The 11,751-nt window shown below is 43.8% G+C and overlaps 1 long non-coding RNA gene across 1 annotated transcript; it reads right to left on the bottom strand.

The window, feature by feature from the left end:
• Window positions 1-4,734: 4,734 nt before the first annotated feature.
• LOC128687180 (uncharacterized) lies at window positions 4,735-11,414 on the bottom strand. The gene is made up of 3 exons (XR_008406771.2): window positions 11,276-11,414; window positions 5,380-5,530; window positions 4,735-5,175 (listed from the first exon to the last, which is right to left on the bottom strand). It is a non-coding gene; the product is annotated as an uncharacterized lncRNA (long non-coding RNA).
• Window positions 11,415-11,751: the final 337 nt, after the last annotated feature.

Raw genomic sequence — 11,751 nt, 5'->3', positions numbered from 1 at the left:
ACACACACACAGCGGCAACTAGCACAACCCAGCAACACACACACACACACAGCGGCAACTAGCACAACCAAGCAACACACACACACACAGCGGCAACTAGCACAACCCAGCAACACACACACAGCGGCAACTAGCACAACCCAGCAACACACACACACACAGCGGCAACTAGCACAACCCAGCAACACACACACACAGCGGCAACTAGCACAACCCAGCAACACACACACACACAGCGGCAACTAGCACAACCCAGCAACACACACACACACAGCGGCAACTATCACAACCCAGCAACACACACACACAGCGGCAACTAGCACAACCCAGCAACACACACACAGCGGCAACTAGCACAACCCAGCAACACACACACACAGCGGCAACTAGCACAACCCAGCAACACACACACAGCGGCAACTAGCACAACCCAGCAACACACAAACACACACAGCGGCAACTAGCACAACCCAGCAACACACACACACACACAGCGGCAACTAGCACAACCCAGCAACACACACACAGCGGCAACTAGCACAACCCAGCAACACACACACACAGCGGCAACTAGCACAACCCAGCAACACACAAACACACACAGCGGCAACTAGCACAACCCAGCAACACACACACACACACAGCGGCAACTAGCACAACCCAGCAACACACACACAGCGGCAACTAGCACAACCCAGCAACACACACACACAGCGGCAACTAGCACAACCCAGCAACACACAAACACACACAGCGGCAACTAGCACAACCCAGCAACACACACACACAGCGGCAACTAGCACAACACAGCAACACACAAACACACACAGGGGCAACTAGCACAACCCAGCAACACACACACACACAGCGGCAACTAGCACAACCCAGCAACACACACACAGCGGCAACTAGCACAACCCAGCAACACACACACACAGCGGCAACTAGCACAACCCAGCAACACACAAACACACACAGCGGCAACTAGCACAACCCAGCAACACACACACACACAGCGGCAACTAGCACAACCCAGCAACACACACACAGCGGCAACTAGCACAACCCAGCAACACACACACACAGCGGCAACTAGCACAACCCAGCAACACACAAACACACACAGCGGCAACTAGCACAACCCAGCAACACACACACACACAGCGGCAACTAGCACAACCCAGCAACACACACACAGCGGCAACTAGCACAACCCAGCAACACACACACAGCGGCAACTAGCACAACCCAGCAACACACAAACACACACAGCGGCAACTAGCACAACCCAGCAACACACACACACAGCGGCAACTAGCACAACCCAGCAACACACACACAGCGGCAACTAGCACAACCCAACAACACACACACAGCGGCAACTAGCACAACCCAGCAACACACAAACACACACAGCGGCAACTAGCACAACCCAGCAACACACACACACAGCGGCAACTAGCACAACCCAGCAACACACACACACACAGCGGCAACTAGCACAACCCAGCAACACACAAACACACACAGCGGCAACTAGCACAACCCAGCAACACACAAACACACACAGCGGCAACTAGCACAACCCAGCAACGAACACACACACAGCAGCAACTAGCACAACCCAGCAACACACACACAGCAGCAACTAGCACAACCCAGCAACACACACACAGCGGCAACTAGCACAACCCAGCAACACACACACACACACACAGCGACAACTAGCACAACCCAGCAACACACACACACAGCGGCAACTAGCACAACACAGCTACACAAACAGCCAAGCTTCAGACACAGCTAACTTCCACACTCGGCTAAGTTACATACACTGGCCAGATACACTCCGTGCTTTCACGGTTGGCGTAAATTATGAGCCTAATTAGTTAGCCTGCGAGCCGTTTGTCTCTCCTGCCTGGAGTCTCCTTCAAAGCTGAACGTAGAAGTAGAGTCAGAGTCAGTGACTGGCGGGAACCAGGTCTACGAAGACATTAAGGTACCTGAGTAGGTGAACATTAGCAGGCAGTCGCCAGTTATTAAGACAGCAGTGCAGCTATTGCCTTGACCATCGCTGACACCAACTATGCAGCACAACACCACATACAGCCCAGCACTACATACAGCACAGCACCACACACAGTCCAGCACCACACACAGCCCAGCACCACACACAGCCCAGCACCACACACAGTCCAGCACCACATACAGCCCAGCACCACACACAGCCTAGCACCACACACAGTCCAGCTCCACACACAGTCCAGCACCACACACAGCCCAGCACCACACACAGTCCAGCTCCACACACAGTCCAGCACCACACACAGCCTAGCACCACACACAGCCCAGCACCACACACAGTCCAGCACCACACACAGTCCAGCACCACACACAGCCCAGCACCACACACAGTCCAGCACCACACACAGCTCAGCACCACACACAGTCCAGCACCACACACAGTCCAGCACCACACACAGCCCAGCACCACACACAGTCCAGCACCACACACAGTCCAGCACCACACACAGCCCAGCACCACACACAGCCTAGCACCACACAGCCCAGCACCACACACAGTCCAGCACCACACACAGCCCAGCACCACACACAGTCCAGCACCACACACAGCCCAGCACCACACACAGTCCAGCTCCACACACAGTCTAGCACCACACACAGCCCAGCACCACACACAGTCCAGCACCACACACAACCCAGCACCACACACAGTCCAGCACCACACACAGCCCAGCACTACACACAGTCCAGCACCACACACAGCCCAGCACCACACAACCCAGCACCACACACAGTCCAGCACCACACACAGCCCAGCACTACACACAGTCCAGCACCACACACAGCCCAGCACCACACACAGCCCAGCACCACACACAGTCCAGCACCACACACAGTCCAGCACCACACACAGTCCAGCACCACACACAGCCCAGCACTTTCAGGAGTTGAACTTCAAGAGCCATTTGTCGGATAAGGCTTGAAGCCTGTCCAGATCCCCTTGTAGGCGTACCTGATCTTCGTCTGCTTGTATTCTCTCCATTAGTTTCATATTTCTGCAAATAGCACACCTCTGATTATCCCTTCCGTCACGTCATTCACATATACAAGAAATAGCACCGGACCTAGGACTGGCTCTTGTGGAACCCCACTCGTCACATGCACCTATTTGCAAGTGGGTAATTCGAAAAACATGCGAATTACCCACTTTAATTAGCACAGAAAAAAATGCAAATATTTCACGTATGCCTGAGACCCTTATCAAGCTCTGTTAAGTAATTTGGAAGGCTGCAGTTTAGGTGCAGCCTTCACAGATGCACTTCGGAAGGCATACCTTCACAGATGCACTTCGGAAGGCATACCTTCACAGATGCACTTCGGAAGGCATACCTTCACAGATGCACTTCGGAAGGCATACCTTCACAGATGCACTTCGGAAGGCATACTAGTCTAAACCAAGAGTGCCACATTCAAATCAAACTTTACCCTTATATTTTTCAAACCAACTTTTGAAGCTAACCAAGGAAGTTCTTATCAGCTTGCCCACATATATACAGCTTAATTGTCAAACAAGTATTTCTATTTTAAACATATTCCAACAATTATAATTATTATAGGTAAAATCTAGAAACGATGGGTAGTGAATTATAGCATTTTCGGATGCTATGAACCCACTTTATATCTTTCTTTAATTTCACAATAAGCATTTCGAAAAGAGATTCGACTTTCTCGTTAATAATATTGAAATTAGAAACATTGCTATTTGTCACCGCTTCATTAATCTTCGTTTGGTATATACCAAACGAAGATTAACGAAGCGGTTGTTGCATCCTGTCAAAACTTTGGCGTGACTAAAATTAATACTGTGATTTTCTGCACCTATTTTGCGAAATATATCGTTTTATTGATATAGACGACGTTTAAAATCAATCACAGATTTTAACAAGTGTTGTATTGGAGAAAAAAACAGTTTTTAAGGATGTCTTTACTTGAATATTTTAAGATGATAAAGGTGAGAATTTTACACATACATAATTATAGTTTTTATACGAGAATTTAATTGAAGTTGCCAAGGTTTTCGTGCTTCTTAGAAGATGTCGGGGAATCATGATGTAATAAGTATTTCCTACTGGAAGAGAAAGTTGTAGCCCTTGTGTTTTCTGTTGTTTCGATGAGATTATCACCGTTTTTTTTTCGGGAAATTATCTCAGTTTTTCTCCTAGGGCCATTGGCTACAGAAACCCTAATAGTGGTACAAAACTGTGCTGAGGAACAAATTACCTCTCGTTGTTGTGTTTGTATTCCTCACTATCAGCTGGGCGATGACGATAACCGAGGGGGAGCACGGCAGACAGATCGTGCATTGCGGCGAAGTTGAAGTTCGAGAGGTAAGGCTGTCGCAGAAATAGGAACTGCTTACAAGAAAATCGATGTACAGTTACAGCTAAGAGAGAGAGAGAGAGAGAGGTTCCCGTTCATTTATGATCCTGCACCCTCAGTTATCGCTACAAAAATATTTACATACCAGCTACACTTTTTTTTAGCCATACGCAGTGGCAGTAACAGCTAAAAACAAAACATATTATAACTGGCCAAGAATTCTCAGCCTGTGACTAAATAATAATATTGGCCTTGCAAAACAAGGGTTTGAAGGATACACATATATTCGAATATCGTTTATTTACAAACTGGCATAGCTCCAAGTCCGAATGAGATTCTGGCTGCGATCCTGATTAATGTTACCCTGAACTCATGCGCTTAAATCTCTGGCAGAATAATATTATTCTCCTGGCTTGTTGTTACTGCAAAATATTTTTAACATTTCCTCGCCTCTCCCATTGCCCTTTCTTATAACCAGAGAATTTTTTACAGAAGTCTTAGAATGGATTACACACTTCAACCGTCAGAAAAATCTTAGTCTAGCCATTAAAACTAACAGTTTTACTCAGGAACTTTCTTCTTTCACGATAAAACACCACTTTTGAGCTGCATTTAATCGTTGACGACTTGAAAATCTTGCAGAGTACTGGACGATCATGCAAGTCATACGACAATCATGTACCAGGGTTGGATGATCATGTACTAACACTGGACGACTATGTAAGTCAACTGGAAAATCATTTTCGATGGCTGGGCGATTGTCAACGACCACTGGATAGTTGAGTACGACCATTGGATGACAGAAAACAACAGCAAAACATTTCAATCGTATAAGTCCAAAATACTGAAAGTGTCAAACATTGCTTTCTACTCTAAATACTTAAATATTAGCAGCGATTGGTATGGAATTTTATGATTGCTAAAACATTCAAAAGTATTTCGTTAACTCTAAAGCAAATTGCATTGAGCACTGACCTCAGTTAAACCTAAAACTTAGTGGATTTTGTCATATCCTTCAAATCTTCTTCATTACCGTCATAGATTCTTTCCATCTTGTCCCATCAATTGTCAAGGTACGTACTTATAGCTGCCTTCCATTCTCTTTGAATTCCGCTTGAAGAAATTTCTGCAATTTCAGTGTGAAAGGCTTAGAACAACATATATATATATATATATATATATATATATATATATATATATATATATATATATATATATATATATATATATATATATATATATATATATATATATATATATATATATATATGTCGTGCCGAATAGGCAGAACTTGCGATCTCGGCTTAAATAGCAACGTTCATCTTGCCATATAGGACAAGTGAAAATTTATGTATGCAATAACTTCGCCAAAATCATTCTGAACCTAACGAAAAAAATATATTTGGTTGTGTTTGTTTAGTACTAAATTATTGTAAACGTATTTAAAATATATTTAGTTGGGTTAGGCTAAAATAAATTGTTCTTGTTATAATTATAAGTTTTAAAAGATTCTTTTGGAGCAAAATAAAAAATTTTTACATTAACATTAATGAAAAAAATATATCTTTAAACGTATAAGAGAAAATTTTAGAAAGGACTTAATTTTGAATGAGTTCTTGCCAATTGACCAGTTTTACATATTTGGCACGACATATATATATATATATATATATATATATATATATATATATATATATATATATATATATATATATATATATATATATATATATATATATATGTATGTATGTATATTGAATGGAAATTATTTTTGCCACAAACTCTGGCAAATAATTGTATCTTTGTTACCACCAAACATAATGTTGATACATTCTACCTATAAAATTTTCTATTCTTGCAGAAAGTAGACAATCTATTATCAAACTTTTATAGTTAATCTATCATAAAACTAGATACAAGTTTACGTTACACAAAAATCTCTAATAACATATATACTCTTTGCTATTCCTCTGGTATTCCTTACCGTTTTCCTCATATGTTCTTGAATTGTATGGTCATCATTGGTCTTGCAACACAGCAAAGGGATTTGCAATTACCAGTTCATTTTTCCTTATTTTGACAATAGAGTTTGATGCTTCCTGGGCCAGCAGAAAGGTCTTCACGATGCTCTTCAAAGCAAAAAGTATCTGATTGTTGATTGTACGACAGAGAGGTATCGAAATGAAGTGTTCAGAAGAGTCGTGTTCAAGAGACAATTGTCCAACAGGAAAGTGTTCCAACGAGTTTTCAGAAGAGTCGTGTTCAAGAGACAAGTGTCCAACAGGAAAGTGTTCCAGTGAGTTTTCAGAAGAGTCGTGTTCAAGAGACAATTGTCCAACAGGAAAGCGTTCCAACGAGTTTTCAGAAGAGTCGTGTTCAAGAGACAATTGTCCAACAGGAAAGCGTTCCAACGAGTTTTCAGAAGAGTCGTGTTCAAGAGACAAGTGTCCAACAAGAAAGTGTTCCAGTGAGTTTTCAGAAGAGTCGTGTTCAAGAGACAAGTGTCCAACAGGAAAGTGTTCCAATGAGTTTTCAGAAGAGTCGTGTTCAAGAGACAAGTGTCCAACAGGAAAGTGTTCCAACGAGTTTTCAGAAGAGTTGTGTTCAAGAGACAAGTGTCCAACAGGAAAGTGTTCCAATGAGTTTTCAGAAGAGTCGTGTTCAAGAGACAAGTGTCCAACAGGAAAGTGTTCCAGTGAGTTTTCAGAAGAGTCGTGTTCAAGAGACAAGTGTCCAACAGGAAAGTGTTCCAATGGGGACAACCAAAATGAAGGGAGGTGTAAAAGGAGAATGATTCACAGGGGAACTTCAAGTCCAATTATGTCATGTGCACCTCATCAGCAGCCAGCCTGCACATAAAGCTTGGTAATCAAAGGTGTATTACTACTGACGAGTCCAGACTCACATTACCCTCTACATTTCACCTAATATTATCAACTAATTAACTCACTCACACACACACACACACACACACACACACGACACTGGAGGACAGGAGAGATGGGGGGACATGGAAACGACATATAAAATACTTAGAGGAATTGACAAGGTGGACAGACAACGTTCCAGAGATGGGACACAGCAACAAGGAGACACAGTTGAAAGTTGAAGACTCAGATGAATCACAGGGATGTTAGGAAGTATTTCATCAGTCACAGAGCAGTCAGGAAGTGGAATAGTTTGGGAAGTGATTTAGTGGAGACAGGATCCATTCATACCTGTAAGAAGAGGTATGATAAAGCTCATGGAGCAGGGAGAGGAAGGACCCAGTAGCAGTCAGTGAAGAGGCGGGGCCAGGAACTGAGTCTCGACCCCTGCAACCACAATTAGACGAGTACACACACACACACACACGTACACACATATACAAACTCACACACATACACTTACACATATACACATACACACGCACACACATACATACACGAAAATACACACGCTCCAGAGCTAAGGGGAATGTCCTACGAAGAAAGGTTAAGGGAAATCGGTCTGACGACACTGGAGGACAGGAAGGTCAGGGGTGACATGATAACGACACAAAATACTGCGTGGAATAGATAAGGTGGACAGAGACAGGATGTTCCGGAGATGGGACACAGAAACAAGGGGTCACAATTGGAAGTTGAAGACTCAGATGAGCCAAAGGGATGTTAGGAAGTATTTATTCAGCCACAGAGTTGTTAGGAAGTATTTATTCAGCCACAGAGTTGTTAGGAAGTGGAATAGTCTGACAAGTGTTGTAGTGGAGGCAGGAATCATACATAGTTTTAAGACGAGGTATGGTAAAGCTCATAGAGCAGGGAGAGGGAGGACCCAGTAGCGGTCAGTGAAAAGGCGGGGCCAGGAGCTGAGTCTCGACCCCTGCAACCACAATTAGGTGAGTACTCACACACACACACACACACACACACACATACATTTTGACAGGCTGCAAGCATGGTCAAGTAAAGGGTCCCAAGAGTTTAGCCCCACCAAGTGCAGTCATGAAGAACGGGGAAGGGCAAAGAAGACCGCAGACAAAATACAGTCTTTGGGCCAAAGACTGCAACCCTCACTCAAGGGAAAGGTTCTCATGGTGAGCATAGTACCGAGTACATCTTTTGAGGCACACTTCAACCAAATAACTTCTGCAGGATATGGGCGACTTGCAAACCTAAGAATAGCATTCCGACATCTCAGTAAGGAATCGTTCAGGAATCTGTACACAGTGTACGTCAGGCCTATACTGGAGTATGCAGCATCAGTTTGGAAATCACACCTGGTCAAGCACGTCAAGAAATTAGAGAAAGTTCAAAGGCTTGCAGCGAGACTAGTCCCGGAACTAAGGGGCATGTTGTATCCTCCACTAACGACAGTGGAGGATAGCAAAAGAGAACACGATAAGGGCATATAAAATGCTGAGAAGAAATGACAAGGTGAACATAGACAGGATGTTCCAGAGATGGGACACAGAAACAAGGGGTCACTGGTGGAAGTTGAAGACTGAGGTAAGTCACAGGGATGTTATTTCCTGACAAGTCAGAGTTGTCAGGAAGTGGAATAGTTTAGAGTGATGTAGTGGAGGCAAGATCAATACATAGTTTCAAGAAGAGATATGATAAAGCTCATGGAGCCGGATGGCAGTGAAGATGCGGGGCCAGGAGCAGGTGATTGATTGAGTGATTGTGATTTGCCGGTACTTCCGGCCCGGGTCTTCTCCAGATGGTGACCCGGCGAGGAGCAGGTGAGTACACACACACACACCAGTAGAGTTAACAATGGAGAGTGAAGGAAGTACGAGAAAGATGGTAGAAGTCAATCTTCCGAAAAGGGGACTACACAAGAATGAGTGAATTCCTACATGAGATGCAAAGGACAAGAAATGTAGAGGGAAAGACGGTAAATGAAATGATGGAACACATGACCACCAAGCACAGGGAGGCAGAGGAGAAGTTCGTGCCAGAGGGAAAAAAGAAACAACAGGAAGACCTAAGTGAGCCCATGGTTTACCCAAAGGTGTGGAGAGGCCAAAGCCAAGTGTACTAGAATAAGGCGAATGACCCAGGAAAACAAGGAGCTCAGCCGCACAGCCAGAAATGAGTATGCATGGATAAGGAGAGAAGCACAGCGTCAATATGAGAATGACATAGGATTAAAAGCTAAATCTGACTTAGAGTTGTTATACTGCCACTTCATGAGGAAAACAACAGTCATGGACTATGTTATCAGGCTAAGGAAGGAAGAAGGAGAGCTCACAGGGAACTACAAGGAAGTATATGAGGAGCTCAGGTCAAGATTCAGGGAAGTATTCACAGTGGAGACAGAGAGGCTTCAAGCAAACCTAGGTGGTAGGGTGCACCAGCAAGTATTGGACACTGTACACAACCAAGGAGGAAGTGAAGAAACAGCTAGAGTACTAGATACCTCAAAGGCGGTGGGTCTAGATGATATCTCTCCTTGGGCCTAAGAGAACGAGCAGATGCACTGTGTGTGTTCCACTAACAAAAATCTTCAATAAATCTACCGAAAGAGGGCAACTGCCTATGGTGTGGATGACAGCAAATGTAATCCCGATTTACAAGAAAGGTGACAGACAACTCGCATTAAATTACAGTCCAATATTGCTAACATATATAGTATGTAAAGTTACGAAGATGATTATGTGGAAAAGAATGGTGGAGCATCTAGAAAGGAATGAGCTTATACATGACAACCACCACAGTTTTAAGGAAGGGAAAACCTGCATCATAAACCTATTTGTATTCTACAGGAAGGTGGCAGAAACAAGACAAGAGAGAGATGGATGGGTAGATTGCCTCTTCTTGAACTTTTAGAAGACTTTCGACACAGTGCAACTCAAGAGACTAGTTGAAAAGCTAGAGGAGTGGGCAGGAATAGGCAATGGATCAGGGAATATCTGACAATAGGGAAACAATGTGTGATAGTACGATACGAGGTGTCAGAGTAGATGCCTGTATCTAGTAGGGTACCATAAGGGTAAGTCCTACTTCCGTTGCTGTTTCATGTGTATGTGAATGACATAATACAAGGAATAGACTCAGATGTGTCGCCGTTCGCAGACGATGTGTAGCTGATTAGAACACAAAGGAAAGAGGATCAGGTAAGCCTACAAGCTTGGACAGGGTTTAAGCCTGTACCAACAAATAGCTCTTGGAGTTTAAGCCCAGTAAGTGCAAAGTTATGAAGCTAGGGGAAGAGCAAAGAAGACCGCAGATGGAGCACTGCCTAAGAGATCAAAGACTGCAAAACTCATTCAAGGTAAAGGATTCGGAGGTGAGCATTATACCGAGCACATCTCATGAGATGCATATCAACCAAATAAAGGCTGAAGCATATAGAGGCCTAGCAAACCTAAAAATAGCATTTCGACATCTACGTAAGGAGTCATTCATTGCTATTACAATGTTACATTCTGGTAATCAAGTTCATTACCATATTTTTGGGTATCAAGTCTTATAACAAACATTCTGCCTGTTTTTGTATCTTTCTAACGTTGAGAATTAAGACATTTAACAATAAGCCTATTACCAGAATTGTAATAACATAATCCCTCGGGAGTACAAAACACACATCAATTGTTTTTATATATGTTTAGCATAAAATAAGAGTTTATACACTTCTCTTTGGTACATAATATTAACTACAAAGAAATATCCATTATTACCAAACACTATTCTCAGTGTTATTACACATCCATTAACACCCGTGTCACACGACATTCTTCCAATAATAGGCACAAAGTACATTGTTATGACCCTATCTTCCCCGTGTCACACGACACTACCTTTCACAGGGTTACTCGACACTACTTTCAGTGTCACACGACACTTCCGTCACGACACTACCGTCTCTCCGTGTCACACGACACTACCTTCTCTTAGTGTTACACACGGCGTGGGATGAGGCGATCAAGGAAACTAGCTAGCAGGATACTAAGTCCAGCCGGTGTAAGCCATCACATGAACCGTGAACTGAGTGAGCCCGTCAGGTGAACTGAGTGAGCCCGCCAAGTGAACTGAGTGAGCCCGTCAGGTAAACTGAATGAGGCCGGGTGTGATGACGTAACAAAGGGTACTGCAGACAGCATATGTGTTACATGTAATACATGTTACACCCTACCTCATAATAATATAATCAAATATAATAAACAATATTATATACCTTTTGTCCCGTTCAGAGTACGCAACAATGACACTGTACACCGTGTACATCATGCGCATACTGGAGTATGCAGCACCAGTATGGAACCCACACGTGGTCAAACACGCCATGAAATTAGAGAAGTGCAAAGGTTTGCAACAAGACTAGTCCCCAAGCTGAGAGGTTTGTCCTACGAGTAGAGGTTAA

This window comes from Cherax quadricarinatus, chromosome 62 (assembly GCF_038502225.1).
Source record: "Cherax quadricarinatus isolate ZL_2023a chromosome 62, ASM3850222v1, whole genome shotgun sequence".
In the NCBI taxonomy this organism is placed as follows: domain Eukaryota; kingdom Metazoa; phylum Arthropoda; class Malacostraca; order Decapoda; family Parastacidae; genus Cherax; species Cherax quadricarinatus.
This window is presented reverse-complemented; position numbering and strand designations above follow the sequence as displayed.